Source organism: Nycticebus coucang, chromosome 17, assembly GCF_027406575.1.
Source record: "Nycticebus coucang isolate mNycCou1 chromosome 17, mNycCou1.pri, whole genome shotgun sequence".
NCBI lineage: Eukaryota > Metazoa > Chordata > Mammalia > Primates > Lorisidae > Nycticebus > Nycticebus coucang.
Window position 1 is genome coordinate 8,383,678 of NC_069796.1, and position 21,213 is coordinate 8,404,890.

Here is a 21,213-nt window from a genome sequence, read left to right on the forward strand (position 1 = left end):
AAATGAGCTACTAATAAAAAAAACAGTTTTCATCAATTATGTTCTATGTTTAGGTGAACATCACATCTATAGACAAAAATCCCATAGAAAAGTCTTTTTCATAAATGTAGAGTAAGTGCCCCTAACCAAGGGCAAAAACTAGACTTAAAAACAGGCTTGAAATTAAAAAAGGGAAGTAAGATGTTATTTGGGACATCAGAGAGAGAGCAGGAGAGGAGCCAAGGGTTACTCCCAAAGATCCAAAAATAATGAAAAAAAAAAAAAAACTATGGCCCATGCAGGCACAACCTCCTTGAGCCCACAACATCCTGTGGGGAAGGAAGAGTCTTGACGAGGGTCTAGGGGAAAAGTTAGTCCAGAGGACTCATGGCTGAGGCAGTACGGGGAGCCACCTGTCTGAGACCAAGCACCGGGAGGGGGTCATCTAGTCCCGAAGACTTTTAGCCTCCACACTGGGAAAACGTCGGTACCTGGAGGACACACAGAAAAGGGGCATTTATTTTCCAACAGCCAAGATTGAGTATAAGCGATCACCTGTTGGAGAGACCCTGGGGAAGGAAGCAGGGCCCAGGGACAGAAGAACCCACGCAAAGGCAGCCTGGGGTCAGCTCCTCCCACACACTGCTGCCCACTGGCACCCCGAGACCTCGGCAGAGGTCAGACTCCCTCATCACCTGATGTCCTGGCAGGCAGTGACACCTCTGGGCAAGAATGAACCAACCCAGGATCCAGGAGCATTTTCTCATTAGGATAATAAAACTTTCGCACTTTCTCTCTCTATACTACAAGGAAATTTGATTAGATAGCATATGCATATCCCTGTCTGTCACTGAAAATAAGTCAGAAAATCTAAGTGAGAGCCAGGGACCATCTTTCATCAGTTAGAGTAATAAAATTAGGCACATAAAAGGCAGTTTAGAGAAGTTATTATATAATGTGTGAAATCCAGGTTATATAAAAGTACAATATACAGTAATTGAAAACTGCCCACACATGCAAATGGGAGATCATTAATTATAAGAACAGCAAGTAAGATTTCAGAGTGTGCTCAGCAGAGGCAGAAGGGGTGAGTGGAAATGATGAAATATAAGGTGGTAAGAGTGTTACACGTATCCAGAAATCCTGTGAGTATTAAACCATGACGTCTATGAAGGCTGGGAGCCCAGAGGTCCTACTCCCCCCATTACTGTACATGCTGGTCAGGCAGGAGCCCAATAAACATGTGGTAAATGAGTAAATGAACAAATAAATGAAATTAATGCAGTAATTTCCTCTCCCATATTCTTTGATTACACAAACAACTACTTTTCATAATGCTTGTTAGACACAAAACAGAGACATATGAATAATGCCTCTCAAAGAGTTTACTTGCAATAAACCTTATATTCTACCTGTAAGATAATGGGCAAGTTATTTAGTCTCTTGTGCATTAGTTTCCTCATGTGCAGAATGGGCAAAATAGAGTATCTCAACAGGGCTGTTGAAAATGTGACATAGGCGGGCGGCACCTTTGGCTCAGTGAGCAGGGTGCCGGCCTCATATACTGAGGGTGAGAGGTTCGAACCCAGACCCAGACCAAACTGCAACCAAAAAATAGCCAGGCGTTGTGGCGGGCGCCTGTAGTCCCAGCTACTTGGGAGGCTGAGGCATGAGAATCCCCTAAGCCCAAGAGCTGGAGGTTGCTGTGAGCTGTGACGCCATGGCACCCTACCACGGGAGAAAAAGTGAGACTCTGTCTCAAAAAAAAAAAAAAAGAAAAGAAAAGAAAATGTGACATATGCAAGTCAGTGCTACAGGAGGTGACTGGTCACCACTATTATTCCCTCCCTGATGTGCCAACAGGTTTCTTAAACCCTCCGCAGCCATTCGCTGGTTTAATTAACCCTTCAAGGTAGAACCCATTTCTAATTCAACTATGTAACACCAGTACTAAGCACGGTGCCCAGCACATGATTGATTTTTTTAAATAAAAAGAAATATAAATTGTATTGAATCAAACCATATATTAAAATATTCTCAACTAGATCAGAAAAAAGTCATCTAGGTTCATTATGATTCAGAGCAAGAATTTCCTACATAATAAATCCAAATGTGACAAGTATTTTGTTCTAACATTTGATAATATCTAATTAAAAGACAGTTATAATGAATGAGGTTAAAATGCTTCATTTCTGTGAGAGCCCATCATAGAGTCAACCTCTATTCCTTTATATTCTTCCTTACTATTTATTCATAATTTAAAAACTAAACTCTCAATCCTTTAAATATATTATTATGATACCAAAGGCAAAGAAAGCAGATAAGAAGGTTTAACTGACAATCAAATTTGGAAAATGGGCTAAAATGTTAACAATGCAGAACACTAACATTTTTAAAAATCTATACTGACGATATAGAGAACTCTGTATTGGTCAAGACGTGTTTTGCATTACAAGCACTCTCAGATGGAAACTAGTGTTAGAACTCTAGAAAAACTGCATTCATTTATAAATTTCAGACTTTCTACTAACTGCCTGAAATACTGCTCACCCTAGTCTCAGAAAAATTAAGTCTTAACTGGTTACCTTAATGCAACATGCTCTATCATCTAAAACCTGATCATAAACGATTTTTCCAGATTTTCTCTCCTAATATTTATAAGCAGAATATAATAAGCAAGAATGAGCTTTCCCTTGAGCACCTAGAAATAAGACGGTTCTCTAAAGTATAAAGTTAATCTGAAACAGAACAAATGAGCAAAGGTATCTTTAGCAATCAAAATAGCTCTTAGGCCAAAAAAAGAATTTAACATCACAATGACAACCACAGAAAAGAAGGTATCAACCAGAATAAGGCGGCCTATAACTTACCATCCCTAACCATGACACAAAGCAGGGCTGTGCACACCGACTGAGACACAGGATCACTCTAAATCAGAAGGTTTGTTCCAGTTAGGAAGAAAGAATACAAAATAGTAGAGCAAACGTCAGTCCTTCCAGTTACTGTAAGAGGACCCCATTTCATGAATATGTCAATCACTTAGTAATTAAAAATGCTTTAATCCAGCCCTTTTCTTTAACTTCATTATACAACTTTCATTTACTTAGATCTCATTTCCTATAAGTCTTTTTGAGCACTCTGACAATGCTTCATATTTCTTTTCAAACCTCACATTATAACTGTAGAGAGAATTCAAATGCTCAGTGACTGATAGTAATAAGAATTGCTATTATTATAGCTGATCCATACTGAGTAGTTAACTAAGTGCCAGGAACAGTTCTAAGTACTTCACATGTATAATCACATCGAAATCTCACAATATGTTTATTAAGAATGTATTGCTGCTCCCCTATTTTAAGATAAGAAAATGAGAAACAGGGAGGATAAATAACTTGCCCAGTGGGTACAGGTAGAAAGTGATAGAGCCAGGCTTCAAATCTAGACTGTCTGGCTCTACAGCCTGTGCTCACACCCTCTACACTATTCTGTCTCTTAATGGAAAATATACTTGTGCCTAAATAAATTATTCCAAGTGTTTTCGGTTCTTAACCTTAAAACCATTATAAATGCACCAAAATAGCTGATGATGATAACATCCAGAATTAGCACAGGTATGGAGAAAGAGACATTCTCCTGCAGGTAAGTGAAGTATATATTGATACAATTTTTATAGAGGGAATTAAACAACATATATAAACATTCTTGACATGTATGCCCTTAGACACAGAAATTTCGTTTCTAAAATTTATTCCGAGGAGAAAAATTAAAAAGTATATGTAGGTATAAGAATGTTCATCACACAGTAATTTACAGGAGTTAAGATTGGAGCTACTTAGAATGCCAATCAAATAAAGATTGGTTAAATATACTGTGCTAAAGCCTTACTATTAATTCATTAGGGATGAAGACACAGGTCTGTATTTATTAAAGCAAACAGAAGTCCACAACATATTGTTAAGAGACAGAAGCCAAGTGTAAAATATTATGGACCAGGTAATTTCATGTGCGTATCTGAAAAGATGTTCACCAAAATATAAAAGGAACTCTCTGGATAATGAGATTTTAGGTACTCTGGATGTTCTTTTAAAAAATATTTACTAGAAACTTACAGTGTGTGTGTTGTTTTCTATTCAAAGGAACATAAAAGAAACATAAGAACTTACGATCCACAGAGACTACAGTCAATTCTGGGCCATGAAAGAACACAAGTGTTGGTGACCAACGAAGAGCTAAAGACGAAAGTGAAGGAGCACTCAGCAGAGTGGGACACGGCAACCTCACAACCCAGGAACGAGCATTCAGGCTCCACCTTCCCCCCACTCACTGCAGCATCCTGGACGAGTCCCGGATAAGTCACAGACGGGGTGAACCAGGACCATCACCTGGAGCCTGGATTTTAAAACTGCAAAGTGAAGGAATTAGGAGTATCCATGGAAGTTCTTTGTAATTCTGAGTGTTTGTGGTGAAAATTTTGAGAAAGAGCAGGTAGAAACCTGAAAGCTCCTTCCTCCTCTGACAATCCCAAGTGGACTAATTCTGCAGTTTACTAATCTACACTTCAGTTTGTACATGATGTACATCACCGAAGCCCAGGACCCAGGAACAGTAGAAACTCACAAACACACTCAGCACTTGTTAACGGAAATATGATTATGCCCCGGAGAGTAGAATAGAGTACTGATCCAAGAAAGAGCCCAGCTGAGACTCCTCACTGTCCCACTAAAGCTCATTTCCAAGCAGTTGACGATTCACTTTTATACAGAAAAGTAAGTGTACACGGTCTATCTAACAGCGTGTCACATGTATTTCTACTGACAAAAATCTAAGGAAAGAGGCAAGTGAGGCTTTGATGTTACATTCCACTGTTATTCGGATATGTCAATAATCAAATCTGGAGAGCTTCCAATAAAAATAGAATAAATATCATTAGCATTTTAATAAACCTACAAGCCACAGGCCTGGAAAACACATCCACCAGCACCGCCAGAGCCTCACCTCCAGCGGTTTGCCCTGTCGCAGTCCGCTGCGCCCTCCCACCTCCACTCCTGCAAAACACACACTCCAGGGAGATGTGTCTGTTATTTCAACATCTCTCACAGATCTTCCCAACCTCTAAAGTTAGGGGGATGCATTGTAATCGTATTTTTAAAACTGACAATAAATTACTTGACTATAAAAATACTATAACAAAGTGCTCATCTTTCAGTTATAAGCATTTTGAGTGTTATTCAAATGTGACTTAATATGTTAACTAAGTGGCTTCAGAAGACGGATGAAGAAAAAGTGGTAAGAAGACAAAAACAAAAACAAAAACAAAAAAACAATGAACTATATGCACCAGATGAAAAGCCAAGTGTCTGCCGGTGGAAAGTCAGATGAGCCGTCCTCTGGCATTTACTTCCAATCAGTTCTGTGATTCTTGGAATATATCAAACTCAAAATTACATATAAACACTTGACGCAAATACTTAATTTTCCTTAATTTTCAATCATTAGATAATTTTCTGAACTGAACTAGAAATTAGAAATTAAAAGCTATGCTTCCTGAAATGTTTTTAATTTAATTTAATCTCCTAATATTCCGTGTGTGTGTGTGTATGTGTGTGTTATGACAGCAAAAAACATAAGTAGGGATCACTGTGTTTTTTAAAAAAAATCCTATGCTTATGAATCTGAATGTACTTTGTCCATTTAATCTGAAAATAGAGATTTTATGGAAATATTATATATAATGAGTTCACGCTTCTTATTTTCCTCAGATAATTGTGAACCCTTCAGTGCTTCCTCACCACAAGCAATAAGTAACCTTCCAGAATCTGTTAGTGTCTTTGCAAAGTTTGATTTAAGACCTTCACTGTCAATTTGTAGGAAACCACGAGGCTGAGCTGGTGATGAAGCATCCATGATGGATAGCACCATCCAGCCACCATTCTAATAATGAACTAATGATTCATGCTCAAGGTGCTTCTGAAACATAATTAAGCCTCCAAACATTTCACTAAGGTGGGTTCCAGTACCCCAAACATAAGAGAGAACTTGAATAAGTTTATCAAGGTTATACAGTGAATGACCCAGTGAAAAGTTTGAAACCAAAACAAAAACACACCATTTCCCAGTACCCACTGCAAGTTCTATTCATTAGTATTTGAAGAGGCCTTTCAAAGTAATTTATTTCATTGCTCTGAGTCTCTCTGACCTTCTCTGGTGGCCACTGGCAAGTGTTTGCCAAATGTCACTGACCAAATAACTCCTGACAATGCCATGTTTTATAAAATGAATATGTCAAGAATCAGATGAAAATGTCATCAGTGACACTGACAACAATGAAAGAAAATATTCTACAGATTGAAGAAAGGGAATAAGATCCAAATTAAAGGGGAAAAATTACCTGAGAAATGTCATCAGTGACTATATCAACAAAAAAGTAAACAGACCACAGCTTTAGGAAAAGGAAGAAGACACACTTAAAGGGAAAAAGAATTACCTGAGAAGCAAATGCTCTTTCATGTATCAGAAAGGGAAAGAAAACTCCTTTCAAAGCTTGCGGGAAAACTACATCTCTTTTAGAGATCCTGTTGTTCTCAGGGGAAGGAAGAGAGGGGAGATGGGTGGGAGGCGACGTGTCTAAACCTGGTGAAGAGCTCTTCACATTTGAAGTTATTCATTTTCTTATTTGCATGTCAAAATGAATGACATAATTTGTGAATGTCCAAAGTAGTCACAGAAAATTAAATAGAAATTGAACAAAAAAATGTACACTGGCTGTCCTTAAAATGGAAAGTCAAACATTGTTGATCTTCTCACTTTGCAGTCTTGGGAAATAAGTTGTTTCACTTATACAAATACTTACCATCAAAAACCCAGACGTACAAAGAAACAAACCAGATGGCTGGATGTGTCTACTCTTTTGAAATGTAAAAAGGAGGGGAAGGGATGATCTGAGATAATTACTTTGACGCTAAGACTTGGGATCTGTTTTTTACATGGATGTAGCTTGCAAATGTGATCATTGAAATAAATGACTGCAGCTCATTACTGATTAACAAAAATATATTTTTGTATATTCTAGAATTTTCTTCTATATATGATTGGAATATTTGAAATAATTGCCTTAATGGAGCTTTCAATCTAACATGTGTCTGGACACTCCACTACATGCTTGAGGATTAACTGTCTTACAGACAAACCACAGCCAGGTTCAGTCCTAGGCAGCAGCTCCACCTAAATGCTTGCAGGACGTCATCCTCCCGAAACTCGGCGTGAGAGAAATCAACGCTAATGTGAGCATTGATAATACACACGTAGAGCATTCGAGGATTTCCTGACACTCTGGATTACTTCACATTACTATTCCATGTTCTCAAACTATCAACTGTGGGTCATCACAAAGTCTAAGTGCTTTACCAAAGTCTATGTACACACAGAAAATCTATTTAGAGGATTGAAATGTACTGTACGACAAAGAATTAACAAGTCAGTATAGATAACTACGACCATTCAAATTAGAAAAATACTGTCGGTGAGGGAAAAAATTATAAGATAGATGTGCAGACGATAAATAGGAGTATAGCACTACAAAGTTATTGCAACCTTGTCCCTTTTTAAACTGCTACAGATGACCATGGAGCAGCAGCAATGTCGTGTGTGTGTGTGTGTGTGTGTGTGTGTGTGTGTCTGAATGTCTGTCAGGGCCTACTTGGTAATCCTTTACGCTTCTCCCCTTCTAACAAGCTTCACTGTTAGATCCTACTTGGAGATGGATGGCTGCCAAGAACCATCACCAAAAAAAAGCTCCTCTCTAATATAATGATGTCTCAGTACAGGGAATAAAACTTATAAAAAAAAAATCTCAGAAACAAAAATAAGATAGACATCTATTTAAAGATAAAAATTACTAAAAGTTTCTAATTCCAACAAGATAATAAAATTCAAAATATTAACTATATGGTAGCTAATAGATATTTCTTCAGAGATGGTCATCCCATAAATGTCTATTAATCTGCAGTCAGAAATGTTACAGAAAACAAATGCTTTTTTTTTTCTCTCCCTTCTTCAAATGTACTTACTAAAGTTAATGAAGGGCCAAGGCATTGTCTTGACATATTTTGTTGTCCCTGTTCCAAATAAATTGCTGCCACAGAATATTATGTTTCTCTAAGATTTTTTTTTTCCCAGCTTCATTCAGGCTTTTTTTTTTTAAATCCAATAAGGTTAATGTGCCAGTTAGACTAAAATTAAATCCACGCACCTCACACCTAAACCATCAGGCTACGTTAGAGAAGTCAGTGTGTGGCTCTTTAACTCTTCAGTTACATTTACAGAGTATTTTTAAACGCAGCATCTACATCCATTAAAGGAATTTGAAGACTTTGACTGACTTGTTTTGACTTGCTCTGTTTCTTGTCCAACTTGAGTAGTGCTTTTTAAATTCTCTTACCTTGCACATCAGCTTATGGTCACTAGGTCTGATTGTTAACCAATCAATCAATCAATCAACATGTATTTACTGAGCTTCTGGTTAAGAGCCCAGGACTGGGGAAAAAAAAAAATCACAATTCCTAGATATAGTTTTAACTCCCATGCTGTTATCAGTGTAGCATTTCAAGAAATTTATAATCCATCTAAGTGTAAATTAAAACTAAAAGGAAAATAGTGCAGCTCAATCTCTCCCTTCTTTCCCCAAACATATCCTACAAATACATATTCACACAGCAAAATATTCATATGCATGTATATAATATAATAAAATATTAAAATATATTGATAATTTATTAATGTAAAAAAGATTATATCAAAACCAAAAATAGGAATTTAGTTTAAATTCAAGTTAAAAGGAAATCACAAGGCAATTGTATTTCCCAAATGAAAACAGAGCACTCAGAATACCATAATAATCATGGATAAAATGCTCCAAGGCACTAACAAGTAATAAAATGACGCAATTAGTGTTCCACTTTGGTAAATGATAAGATAAACTATGATATATATGTCAGAATCACCTTCTAATATTAACTTGCTTATTGATGTGTTGTTATCAAGGTATTAATTAAATTAAAAATAAAAACATTTCACAGATTCTCACTTCTATTTCTGAAATATTAATAGTATTATTCCCCATATATTATAAAATTTACATCCTTATTATTAAAAGACAGAAGGTGAAGGTGAAAACACAATGGTGAATAAGGCACAGCCACAGCTGCTCTAAGGAAAGTTCTCCTTTCCTCTCTCCATTCTTCCCTAACTTGACAATTGAGAAGAAAAGGACATATACTTAATTATATGGAATATCAAAAACTATTTTTAATATTTATGCATTAAAGGACTTACACTGATGTGTCTTTTAAATCTGTATTCACACTATTCCTTTCAGACTCCAGCCTTTATTAGACCAGAATACCTGCCTCCTCCTCATACGTTCAGTAAATGGACACTCAAGGTGACAGTAACACAGAAGCTGCAAGTGGAAGATATTTTAGTCTAATATTTATTATATTTTATGATATTTATTGTGATAATATTGTAATGTTATTTAGCTAGCACTTGTATTCAATAGATTCCATTGATAGGTTTAATAGCTTGTTGCAACAAACTGTATTTTTAAACTCAGAAGGAGCCATTGGAGGCCGTCTATAGCCAGGAGAGTGCGGAAGCTTTGTGGGTCAGATCTGCATTCAGTCCTGACCCTGCGGTTCCTTCCTGTGATCTTCAGCAGGACCCCTTCCCACTCTGTGATTCATTTTCCTTTATAAAACAGGGCACAATCACACCTATGCAATAGAGTTAATGGGACAGTAAAGACGTTAGTGAATGAAAAACTTTGCATGTTGCCTGACTTAATATAAAATTCCCCACATAGGGTGACCACAAATGCGTACCTCGTTCATCAACTGCTATATAACAAATAAAACCCAAATTTAACAGCTTAGCAAAACATATATATTTCTAGTTTGCAGCTCTGTGGGCCAGTGATTTGGACTAGGATTAGCTGAGCAGTTCTGCTGGTTTCATTACACAGGACTGCAGAACTCCGAAGGCTTGACTGAGAATGGATGGGCCGAGATGGCCCCACTCACATGCTGACAGCCATCCTCACTGTCAGCTAGAACTTCATGTGACCCCTGATCCTCAGAGAGACTAGTCTGGGCTTATTCGCATGTTGGTTGCAGGATTCCAAAAAGGCAAGATCAGAAGTTGCAAGGCCTCCCGAAGCCCAAACTCAGAAGGCCCACAATGTAATTTGTGCCATATTCTATTAGTCAAACAAGCCCCAAGGCCAGCCCGCGTACAAGGAGGTAGAGGAAAAGGTGACATGTCTTGATGGAGGGTAGGCAGTGTCACACTGTACAAAGTCACATATAAAAAGGAAAAAGTTGTGGCTATCTTCTGCAGTCTGAAAAATACAGACACATTTTCATAGTATCTATGCTTTCCACTACAAATAATTGCGAAAATAAGTACAAGCTTAACGTTTCTTCCAAAGCAGAATAATATTACTTTGCTACTTCTGTGGCACATTCCTAGATCCAGACCCAGTATCTGATACCATCAATTAGAAAAGGTTAGTTGGCTGGTTGGTTTTCTGTGTTCTCAGAGTTCTCAACACTTCTATTAGATTTAAGAAATTCATTTCCATCTTGATATTTTTCTACACCAGGCACATTTTTAATTGAATATTCAACAACAAATAGCATCATCACACAATCTGCATCAAGTTGTAGCACAAAGTTTGCAGAAAAAAATAAAGAAAAATACATCATTGTAAAAAGTACATATATTTTTGCGTTTTCCTATGAAAATAGTCACTAGAGAAAATTTTAGTTTTAAGAGGTAATTAGCTATACCCACAGATCTATTCATACTGAATTAAAGAGATCAAATTTATTACAATAAATATTTTTTATAACTCTAACAAAAAGTAGACTGCTAAAACTTGAAACTTATCTTTTATTGTATCAACTTTCATTCTACAAAGTACATTTCTAAACTTTTTGTCACGTCTAAAGAAAGTCACAAAATGGTAACTGCTACCAGGACTTCCTTAACATGTGTGTCTCTAAAAGATTGATTTCTGGAGCCACAGTCCTTAACACAATCCAATCTATTTGCTTTGGACAATTTCATGGGGCAGGACCTGTTACTAAACTCACTGCATAAGAATCGCACCTCACGGAGGGGCCGGGAGTAAAGGAAAGAGCCACTTGCCTAACAGTATGGAGAGCAGAGACACAGTCCGAGGACCCATTACAACACTGCTTCATACAGACACAGTTGGAAATTTGAGTAGTTTTCAATTTTAGACAAATTTTTGCTCCCAGAATGATAATAGTTAATACCAGGGAAAACCTCAGTAATGTGACTTGTGTCTAAGTTTGTGTCTGGTTTCTAAGACATTTTAAAATATTGGTTTCATTATGAGAAGCCATATATACGTTCATGTGGAGACAATGCCACTAGTCATTGTCACCTTTGGTGTCAGCTGTTTCTCACCATATTGAATAAGGCATCTCAACACGAATTATTGAAATTTGATAATTCTAACTGATAATTAGGGATCAAAGATAATCCCATGCTACAGTTCAGGAATAGGTAATCTATTCCTCAGTTTATTTTTTAAGGAAGGCTTATAAATGTCTAAAATAATCTTGTTTTGGTTAATTATTTCAAAGGTCCAACATGAATGGCAGATATACTATATAAATTTATATGGAATGGTTACCACTTTTGAAAGACAGTGACTATTCTAACATTTTTTAATTATATTGCTCACTAATCTTAATTGCTACAATTTCAAAAGACAGTTCCAAAGTGCATCTTGAACAAACAGAAAAGTAATTAGCCTAAATTAATTGCTTTGCTGATGTGATTTGCAGTAGGTATGCTTGGCAATTTCGAAGCTCCTGCTAGTGCTTTCACCACTTGATGTTCTGATGATTTTTTAGCCTCTTTTTGCACCAGAGCAATTAACCAGATAATTGTTCTAATGTGAACCTGGCCTTAATCAGTATGTTAAGGTTCACAGCAGCAATTAACCAAACACTAAACATACATTTTAAAAGCAGACTTAAAAGTACTACAAGAAGAGCTAAGGAAAAACTTGTAACTTTTTTTTTTTTTAGCACAGCCATACTTTTTTCTCCAACAAGCAAAAAAAAGAGTTGTGACTGTCTCCTCTGCCTCTTTTCAATTAATACAAGGAATCCTTACAGATGAAAGGCAAGTGAAATTTCTGGTTCTTCACATACTCTAAAGTCATTACCAAAAAGAACCTAACGACTGAACGTGAAAATCCTATTTATTGTTCAAAAACGAGGCTATGACTTTCAGATAAATAGCATGCAATGCATAAAGCAAGCTGTGCTCGAACCCAGACAATGTTAAATCCTTACTTTATCACCCGCTTTATTCAGAAATAAAAAAAATCTGCAAGAAAGGGGGAACCTAAACCAGTTACCTGGATTTCAGCCAGAGTTTGGGGCAAATTTAAAAGCAGATGCATTCATCCAACAAACGCAGCATTTATAATTCTCCCAACACCCATGTGTTAAATTATTTAGCAGAGTGAGTCCCTGTGTGAAGTTGTTATTGGGTCAGGGCAGTCAGGTGAGGGCAGAGGGCCAAAGATGAAGACACAGGTCCTCCTTACAGGGAGAAGACCCCTCAACAAAACCCCCGCACCAGACAGTAATATACAGTGACACACCCTACACGGTAACACAAAGCACCACACTCCACACGGTAACCCAAAACACCACGCTCCACACGGTAATACAGTGACACACTCCACACGGTAACACAAAACACCACGCTCCACACGGTAATACAGTGAACGCTCCACACGGTAATACAAAGTGACACACCCCACCCAGTAACACATGCCACCAACAGAGTGATGTGCCACAAATTCAACCACACAGTGACATGATGCAGTACTTCATTACAACCTCATTATTCCATCTTTTCTCTAAATATAAAGGAATTCATATTCATTTCCAAGTAGATTATTAGCAGCAGTGCAACTATAATTGTTAATGTAATAAGTTTGCTTTCTTTATACGTCAGTGAGGAGTAATTTTTTACTGTCTTAAAATGAAAATTTTATTAGTTCAGGAATGTTATACATAAAACCTTCCTGTTTTCATGAGGCATAAAGATTAGGCTGAAAGTATTCTGTCATTTTTCATGTCTTCAGAAAATGCCCCCCCGTTCTAAATTTCTGAAGGGACTGTCATATAGAAAACAGCCCAGGCACACACACGCGTGTCAGGTCTGCCGTTTTCAATTATTACCAATCAAGTCCCAGCAATTTCCCTCTGGTTAAACATGTGTATACCTATCTTCCAAAATATTTCTTTATGCCACTGTTCATAAAATATTTTAGGCTGAAGCAAAATCCCTTGCACTAAATTAATAACTAATCACAGGAGATATTTATCATCTCAAGCCTTTTACAAGAAAATTGTCAGATTTAATCACCTTTCTCATATTTTCATTATTTACTGGGCTTCATTTATCATACATTTAAAAATTCTGACAACAGTGAGTTATTTTGATTACCATTTCTGGTTTGGGGAATTAAGAATAAAACAACTCATGGGAGAGTCAGGGAGGAGGATGGTATAAATTTGTCTAAGCAGTCAATAAACTATCATCATTTTCATAAAATGAAGATTTTCTTCATTGTTACCAATTTTAAAACAGATTTGAATTTAGGAAGCCTCCAAATCCATGGGCTTATAGCCCTGCAATCATTGTTATATAAAATCTATTCCATTCTTTTCTATAATTCGACCACAATTATTATTTTTATACCATGCAAAACTTATTTTTTAAATCCTGCAAACTGAATGCCTACTGTGTCTGTTTGCTCATCTTTACTTTGCCTGGAAACAAAACCAGCAGCAGCATTTACAGTAACACATCCAGAAACACACATAACATCCCAGAGAGGCCCTGCTAATCAGGGTTTACTTGCAGAAATGTTCACTTATGCACTATTGCCCGCTAGCAACCAAAGACAATGCAGAAATTAAAAATCACCATTATATGTTAGAATACAATAAAAATTCACATTATTCTATTAGACAAAATAATTTCACCATAAAAAATCAATAAGCCAAACTCACATCAAATTTAGTTCCATCCCATCTCCTGAATTGGAGTTAAAAATCAAAGCAGCCTGAAACATATGTGTCTCATGGAGATTTTCCTCTAAAGTGACTTTGCTAGTTAAATACTCTCTTTACTAGTTAAATACTCAATTAGTATGTCCTTAAAAATGATATTTAGCAACTAGATGTATAGAAGTAACCAATATCAGAAAAAATATCCAATCTTATTACCTACCAAACCGAAAAATTCATTTAAATATTAAATACACTAAGAATCTCACCTGAGGATAAATGCACAAATCATTTTATAATAGAAATTTTGACTTTTATAGAAAAATATCATTAATTATTTGAAAATTCACATATATTAGGAAAGTATACAGATTTGTTATGGCAATTATTTGTTAGTAAAGGTATTAAAATCTTGAGTGAAGTTATTCCTTCTTTTTAACTTAAAGACAATTTATTCAAAATATATATGCAATATTCTCTTCTACTCTGTATTGGGAAGTATTTGCTATAACTGATAGGAAACATTCACAGACAATGAAATATTTGTAAAAATAAATGTACATCATGACGTGCTTAAAAAATACCTACCCAAAAACCATCTTTGAAAATCTGTTTTCGATCAAGTAAAAGATGTGTTAAAAAACACAAAAATGAACACAACTGTGTATTTTTCCTCAAGAAACCTCATAAGAAAGAAAGGATATTTACAAATGGGAATGTTTGGGAAAATTGCTTTTTACTAAAAATAAGCTGTTCTTAAAAACCTACAACTCTATGTATACAGTAATAGATCTAAAACTTGTCACTGCTCAGGTATCACACGGGAAAAAGAAGGTAACATTCATTCTAGTCACGTCCAATGTCTGAGGTCCAGCAACTAACTCATCACCAAACCAGGATGTTTCGAACTCAGAGGAGAGCAGCAGCGGCACAGGGCTAAGGCTGACAGAAGGCTGGGCACAGGCAGGGCTGACTGTCCTGGGCAAACCAGGACATGTGGTCACTACAGGTCTGAAGCAGAATAAGGCTCCCTGGGAGACAGTGAGCCCCTCAGAGTTAGAGCGTGGGCTTTGAAGACACAAAATTGGGTTCCAATGCTGGTTCCCACAGCTGTCCAACCTGTCTGGGCCTTTGAAAAATGGGGTTAATAATTCTTTCCTCAGAATTGTGGTAGTGATCAAAGGAAATGATGAGAGTAAATAGCACCAGTGTCTGGCACAGATTGTAATTAAGTGGGTAGCTATTATGTGAATATAAAAAGGGAGTAAAAAATGTGCTTACCTCAAACTAACGTCACTGGCTTAGACAGACCCCATTCTGTCCCTACAATCGTCCCAAAACTCAGTAAAATATATTTAATTGTCCTTTTTGACAAAAAAAAACAAATAGCATAGAGGACACATAAAACTGTTCAGTGGGTCAAAGAAATAAGCTAAAATTCAATTTTACCAAAGCGCCACCAAACCAACCTCGCTACATTATTAGGCACCAAAAGTATGCAGATGAGACTGCTCTGCGTTAGACGTCACAACCATGCTGCTACAAATACCACCAGGGAGCTGCTGCCGCAGTCTGCATTATTTTTACTGCCTCTTTATTTCCAAGTTTTCGGGTTACATAGGAGAAAATTGCTCCAACTTCACACTCAGTACTCCAGGGTGAAAGGTATTCATCTCCTACAGACCACTTAACTTTAACAGAAACAAAATATTCTCTAACTCAAATTCAACTATGCCTGCTAGATTTAATGGATCGGTTTGGCCCCCTTGGGCAATCTTTAAACCTCAGTCTCCAGGAGAATTAAGTAATATTAGGGGATTGAAATGAAATAAAATTCTAAGTCCACTGTGACATGACATTCACAGGAAGATGGTAGCTTATCCACCTAGTCCTTCAACACTTATAAATACAATATATAGCATATGTTCACAAAACAATTCTTGGACATAAAACACAATGGGCACTCGGCAAATATTTTCTATCACCAACACCTGCTCAAATCCTCTCTGAACTTTATTTCTAAATATCACCATTTTTTATTGAATCAACGAAAATTTGAAAAAAGAAACAAAATAAACATCCAGAGAAGATCAAGGGAGTTAGAAAAATCTTTATATAAAGACTCATTGAGTTTTACATGAGCCAGGGTGCTGTCAGTCTCACCAAAGGGGTGGTGGAGTACTCTGCCACCCTCCAACCTTAACCTGAAAAAAACCTAAAAAACTAAAAAGGACTTTCTCTATAATCTATACAAAAAAAGGAAAGAAAAAGAATAGTGTTAAAATTTTTCTCAAAACTGAAAACAAAGGAATCATGAATCAAATACAAAGCACTGCCAATGAATTCATTTTAAGATAAACAACTTTATTTTTGTTTTTATTTATTTATTTGCAGTTTTTGGCTGGGGCCGGCACCCTACTTCTTGAGCCACAGGCACTGCCCAAGATAAACAACTTTAAATCACAGTTCACTGAAGTTAAAGGGTATTTAGTAAACTAGTTCAATCCTTATAATTCGGGAAACTCTTTTACAACACTCTCGTTTGAACATTAAATGAGAGTGAGTTCTCTTTTTAGGAAGATGGTGAATGAAAATGAAGGGTTTAACTTATTTTAAACTGGATTCCATCTCCCTCTGTAAGTACCACCTGCTGGCCAAAGTTCTGGTGCCTGAAATAACAAATAGCTAATGTAGGTAGACCAATTAACTCTGTATTATTTGTTAACGTATTTTATCAATTAAAAAATAAATATTCGGGTAAATTCACACCTATTGGGTACAATGTGCACTGTCTGGTGAAGGGCGCACACACAGATATAACTGATGCAATCTATGCAAAAACAAAGCATGTAAACAAAGCATGTACCCCTACTATTCTTAAAAAAATAAAGCCATTGAATTATTTACAAAGTAAATAAATATTTTAAAAACCTAAAAATCTCTACATATGGATTTTGGTGAAGGAGAATTCAGCTAGTAGACTGTGTAGTGGGGGGAGAACAGGCAGATAAATTAAAAGAATGGCTGATGCAGGGTGGGAAGTGCGGTAACTGGAGAAGACAAAGAGAGCAGCCCACTCCTTACCCTAGAAGGATTGCTGACATGAGCAAATGTGGGCCTAGTATTCCTAGAACCCACAACCTTTCAAAAGAAGGCCCAGATTCAAAATTCTCATGTAAACTAACCTAATTGTTAAAGGCACTGGCAAATAACTAGTTTTTTTAAAATTGCAGTAGGCACCAAACGAAATAGCTCTGTGGACTGGATCTGCTGTGGCCCACCAGTTTATACTGGAGAAAAACTGGCCACACACCCTAAGATGTAAAATTCTCCAAATTTTAGAGTGCACGCTAACACAGCAGCTCCCTTGACACAAATACAAGATTCACATAGCAAATTATGACAACAAAACTTACACTAACGACAACCTGGCTTTTGTTACACGTTGTGACTGTAGCTAATGGACAGAGAATCGTGTTTCCCTTTCATTTCTGTTGCGTGTTGTCATTGTACGCTGTCCTTCTCCCTCATGAACAAGCCTGGCTGCCTGCTGATGAGAGGCGCAGGTGGACATACAAATCACACTGAACTAACTTTTTTTTTTCAGGGCCAATATTAAAAATTGAAAATGGGGATATTATATTTTTGATAGTCAATTTTAAAACTGAAAATATCTTCTGTAAAGATCTACTAAATCAATTAGACTTTATTTAGTTCTTACTGCCAAAAAATAATAAAAGAACCACTATAAGTATATTGCTATCGAGATGCTCAGAACGTTCAGTTTTTTACATCCAAACCGTGCTGCTTTTGGACTCTGCGTCAGACACACAAACACACTGGAGAAAAACTGGATGTGAAATAACAAAATATTGTGTCAAATACAAATGAATATTTCAATAAACGGAGAGTGGAGGAGACGTAATAACCAAATGTTTAATTTAAATCATTGATAGAAATAGTCAGTATCCTCTTTTCATAAAACACTTGAATTTTATTTGTATTCAGAAGCAATGGTAAATGTCAAATGACTACTAGACCATCCTCTGAATACAAGAAAATATCATACTGTTTAACTCTCTAAACACAAAAAGTGCTTTTAGAAAAACAAAGATAAAGAGCAGCATGTCTCAGTCACGCAGAGCAATTCAAAGACCACAAAATGCTAAGAGGTACCATGAGCGTAACAGTAAAGTCCCCCAATTACTGTTTAATTTGGAACTTCAGAAGCAATTACTTACAGATTAAGAACTTTTGAAACCTGGAATAAATCTTATATAGATTAGATTTATTCTAATACATGTATTAGAAAGAACTGAGACAAGCATGGAATTTATCTTGAGGAACCCTTTATTAAATTTGTACAAATAATCAACACAATGAAATAGGTATAAATGTATTTATGATCTATGTGCAAAAGACTTAATAAAAAATAAAAAATAAAATAAAAATACAACTAGCAACACTAAAGACAGATCCTTATAAAATAATATTAAAAGTTCCATTATACTTTAATTATGAAAGAAAATAGTTAAAAAATAATTTTATCCATAAATGACAATCGTAGCGAATCCCAGCAATGAAATAGAAAATTGACTCCTTATCCATTACTTTTTAATGTTTGTCCTCACCAATCATGGAATATACATCCACCAAAAAGCTAAAGAAAAGTCAAACAAGTGGCCTCAATGTAATAGAAATAGTATGACCTTACCCTGAACAAAAGATGCTGAAGGGATTAAATGAGAACACGTGTAAAGTGCCTATCAATTACCTGGGTAATAAAGGTGACTTTCCTCCCTTCCATACTTACAAGGCTCACTGTTATCATTACGTCTTATGTCACCTAAAGAGAGTGACCTTTGAGAACAGCAGGGACTCAGTGCCCCCCAGTCTGAGACAGTACCAAGTATTTTGTAGGGGGTTAATAAACGCTTCCTGATTTACTGGAGGATAATAATAATGAACAAATGTAAAACAGAAGCTAATTGATAGGCTAAATGCATTAGTGCATTCCAGTGCCCTCTCTATGGAAGGTTACTAACCCATCTCAGCTAAGTGCTGAAATTATAATTAAGTCTGATGGGAAGTCCTAGATTTATACCAATATAATTATAAATATTACTTAGCTTAGTGATACAGTATGGCAAGAACAATGAGATGAGTAATTTAGATGATACTGCAAAGTGGGTTTTAATGTTTGAAACTTCTATTACAGTATACAGGATAAGTGCAAGTAGTGTAATTAAAACCTAAAAGAGCCTGATCTTTAAAACACTACTGCTCAACCTCATTAAAATGCATGTTTTCTCAATTAATCCAAACTTTTCCATTAAAAACATAAAAATACACTTTCAATACATGCAAATAAATCTCTGAAATATGTATATGTAGGATTACACACCAAATAATTATTACAGTTAAGTAGGAAAAAAAGATTGAGATATCACTAGGTTTAAGGATGGGGAGCCAATCAAAGGCAGAGAAAACCAATTGAGCGAGGCTTACTTTTTCATTTGTAAATTCCCCGGTTATGACTAAATAAGCATTTAAAGAGGAAGAAGGCTATAAATCCACCCCTCCCCCAAAATCTGTGTTTAAATGACACAAACCTAAGCAAAACCCCGACTTAGGAGACAACCCACATGATCACGTATGAACCGTATCTCATTTACCATTTACAGTATTCTCCAATCAGTGACTCTGCTACACACATCAGGTGTACCAAAAACTGTGGTGAAATACAATTTGTTGCAGAAACAGTATTCTCTTAATTCAATGCATCACTAAGAAATTTAACACAACAATAAACTAATGTTAAACACCTAAAAGTATATAATGTTTATGTACTTTATTACAAAAAGCTTTTTAAAGATTATTTTAAATCTTCCTGATTTAAATAACTTCCTATATAGAATATTGATTGTAGAGGATTTTGCTTTTTAAATTTATAACACTCAATTTCCTTTAGACTTTGATACACTTCGTATAGCAAATATTACTCCCAAATAATAGACGCCTTTTATAAATGAAGATCATACATCCATTATAGCTGAGTAAATTTTTCAAGAAAAATTTTACTTACAAGTCACATCAAGGCTGTCATGTAATTTAAAGACTAATTCAAGGTAACTTAAGAACATGTCACTAGACTTTACCATAATTGGGGAAAATGGAGTCTACATGATTTTACTGCTAAAAGTTTAAAAGGAAATTGAAAGGGAGGATGTTTTAAATTTAAAGCATTATCTGACAAAAGCTTAAATATTTCTCCTATTTTTAAAGAGTATTTTTAAAAATCATGTAAACAAATTCTAATTTTAGATAAAATAGTGCTTTCTATTTTTAAAGAAAAATATTTTTGGTGGCCTATCTTTTAAAAAATTTCTTAAAAAGCTATGATCAAAAGAATCCTATCTCATACTTACAAACCCACCTAATCAGTAGTGCTAGGGCTACTATGCAGTTGTTTTCATTACAAAAATAAACTTTCAGGAATTTCCCTGTAACTTTTTCTTGCTTCATGCAATACTTCAAATATGTTTACCATCATTTATAAAAAAAATATTCCCACTATATACATTTTACGCTATATCATGTGACTTCTATTTTTAAAACCACACACAGACACACACTCACCCCGTTTCATGTAGCTGAGCATGTTGGAACTTGCACAGGTGAATCAGAAAGGTCACTGTCAACTATGCTTCTTCAAAGTGAAATAATGGACCATAAGACTGTCCCAAAACTTCCATCGTGACACACACAAATACATATATGTTATGTGTATATATATATATATATATATAATATATATACACAAACACCCACACACACACATACGGAGAACACAACGTCATCCTTAGCCAGACATGGTGGCGAGCAACTACATATATAGTCTCAGTTACTTGGGAGGCTCAGGCAGAGGGATTGCTGGTGCCCAGGAGTCTGGGGTCAACCTAGATGACACAGTGGGGAAAAATGCCATCCTTCAGAGCCTAATGTTTGAGACAGTTTCTCAAAATCATTTCTCTGGAAAGGCACCATGTTTGAGACAGTTTCTCAAGGCACCATGTTTGAGACAGTTTCTCAAAATCATTTCTCTGGAAAA

At 36.0% G+C, this 21,213-nt stretch overlaps 1 protein-coding gene across 2 annotated transcripts in view; it reads right to left on the bottom strand.

Annotated features, from left to right (window-relative positions):
- Positions 1–21,213, bottom strand: part of FBXL17 (F-box and leucine rich repeat protein 17) — a 495,184-nt gene that overhangs the window by 297,341 nt on the left and 176,630 nt on the right. The window lies entirely within an intron of this gene.